This window comes from Oncorhynchus clarkii, chromosome 2 (genome assembly GCF_045791955.1).
Source record: "Oncorhynchus clarkii lewisi isolate Uvic-CL-2024 chromosome 2, UVic_Ocla_1.0, whole genome shotgun sequence".
NCBI classification, from domain to species: domain Eukaryota; kingdom Metazoa; phylum Chordata; class Actinopteri; order Salmoniformes; family Salmonidae; genus Oncorhynchus; species Oncorhynchus clarkii.
Genome location: NC_092148.1, coordinates 9,336,478 through 9,338,977, shown reverse-complemented (window position 1 = coordinate 9,338,977; position 2,500 = coordinate 9,336,478). Strand labels below are relative to the sequence as shown.

At 42.6% G+C, this 2,500-nt stretch overlaps 1 protein-coding gene and 1 long non-coding RNA gene across 3 annotated transcripts in view; one reads left to right on the top strand and one right to left on the bottom strand.

Annotated features, from left to right (window-relative positions):
• LOC139420869 (uncharacterized) overlaps positions 1-2,500 on the bottom strand; it is a 247,742-nt gene that overhangs the window by 177,793 nt on the left and 67,449 nt on the right. The gene's annotated exons all lie outside the window — the stretch shown is intronic.
• The window catches only part of LOC139420821 (phospholipid-transporting ATPase ID-like), a 151,904-nt gene that overhangs the window by 118,710 nt on the left and 30,694 nt on the right, over positions 1-2,500 (top strand). The gene's annotated exons all lie outside the window — the stretch shown is intronic.

The window sequence follows — 2,500 nt, the reverse complement described above, 5'->3', positions numbered from 1 at the left end:
CAAATATTTGATACACTGCCGATTTTGCAGGTTTTCCTACTTACAAAGCATGTAGAGGTCTGTCATTTTCAACTCTGAGTGACGGAATCTAAAACAAAAATCCAGAAAATCACATTGTATGAGTAATTAATTTGCATTTTATTGCATGACATAAGTATTTGATCACCTACCAACCAGTAAGAATTTCGGCTCTCACAGACCTGTTAGTTTTTCTTTAAGAAGCCCTCCTGTTCTCCACTCATTACCTGTATTAACTGCACCTGTTTGAACTCGTTACCTGTTTAAAAGACACCTGTCCACACGCTCAATCAAAAAGACTCCAACCTCTCCACAATGGGCAAGACCAGAGAGCTGTGTAAGGACATCAGGGATACAATTGGACAATAGGTAAGCAGCTTGGTGAGAAGGCAACAACTGTTGGCGCAATTATTAGAAAATGGAAGAAGTTCAAGATGGCAGTCAATCACCCTCAGTCTGGGGCTCCATGCAAGATCTCACCTCGTGGGGCATCAATGATCATGAGGAAGGTGAGGGATCAGCCCAGAACTACATGGCAGGACCTGGTCAATGACCTGAAGAGAGCTGGGACCACAGTCTCAAAGAAAACCATTAGTAACACACTACGCCGTCATGGATTAAAATCCTGCAGAGCACGCAAGGCCCCCCTGCTCAAGCCAGCGCATGTCCAGGCCCGTTTGAAGTTTGCCAATCACCATCTGGATGATCCAGAGGAGGAATGGGAGGAGGTCATGTGGTCTGATGAGACAAAAATAGATATTTTTGGTCTGAACTCCACTCGCCGTGTTTGGAGGAAGAAGAAGGATGAGTACAACCCCAAGACACCATCCCAACCGTGAAGCATGGAGGTGGAAACATCATTCTTTGGGGATGCTTTTCTGCAAAGGGGACAGGATGACTGCACTGTATTGAGGGGAGGATGGATGGGGCCATGTATCGTGAGATCTTGGCCAACAACCTCCTTCCCTCAGTAAGAGCATTGAAGATGGGTCGTGGCTGGGTCTTCCAGCAAGACAACGACCCGAAACACATAGCCAGGGCAACTAAGGAGTGGCTCCGTAAGAAGCATCTCAAGGTCCTGGAGTGGCCTAGCCAGTCTCCAGTTCTGAACCCAATAGAAAATCTTTGGAGGGAGCTGAAAGTCCGTATTGCCCAGCGACAGCCCCGAAACCTGAAGAATCTGGAGAAGGTCTGTATGGAGGAGTGGGCCAAAATCCCTGCTACAGTGTGTGCAAACCTGGTCAAGAACTACAGGAAACGTATGATCTCTGTAATTGCAAACAAAGGTTTCCTGTACCAAATATTAAGTTCTGCTTTTCTAATGTATGGAATACTTATGTCATGCAATAAAATGCAAATTAATTACTTAAAAATCATACAATGTGATTTTCTGGATTTTTGTTTGAGATTCCGTCTCTCACAGTTGAAGTGTACCTATGATAAAAATTACAGACCTCTACATGCTTTGTAAGTAGGAAAACCTGCAAAATCGTCAGTGTATCAAATACTTGTTCTCCCCACTGTATACTACAGTCTATCAAATTTAAGGTGAGTATACTACATATATACTACAGTCTATCAGATTTAAGGTGTGTATACTACATATATACTATAGTCTATCAGATTTAAGGTGTGTATACTACATATATACTACAGTCTATCAGATTAAGGTGTGTATACTACATATATACTACAGTCTATCAGATTTAAGGTGTGTATACTACATATATACTACAGTCTATCAGATTAAGGTGTGTATACTACATATATACTACAGTCTATCAGATTTGGAAAAAAAACTGATACAAATACACCTTATGGAACAGCAAGGACTGTAAAGAGTCACACACATACAACATATACACTATACACACAACATACACACTATACACACAACTTAAACACTATACACACATGTACACAGTATACACACAGTACACCTGGATTGTGTGTAGTAGTAGAGTAGTGGCCTGAGGGTACACGCTTAATGTGGTGTGAAATCTGTTGTTAAATATATTTCAATGTTTAAAAATGGTACTATAATGTATATTACTGCCTTAATATTTGCTGGAACCCAGGAAGAGTAGCTGCTGTCTTGGCAGGAACTAATGGGGATCCATAATAAACCCCAGGAAGAGTAGCTGCTGTCTTGGCAGGAACTAATGGGGATCCATAATAAACCCCAGGAAGAGTAGCTGCCGCCTCGACAGGAACTAATGGGGATCCATAATAAACCCCAGGAAGAGTAGCTGCTGTCTTGGCAGGAACTAATGGGGATCCATAATAAACCTCAGGAAGAGTAGCTGCTGTCTTGGCAGGAACTAATGGGGATCCATAATAAACCCCAGGAAGAGTAGCTGATGCCTTGGCAGGAACTAATGGGGATCCATAATAAACCCCAGGAAGAGTAGCTGCTGTCTTGGCAGGAACTAATGGGGATCCATAATAAACCCCAGGAAGAGTAGTTGCTGCCTTGGCAGGA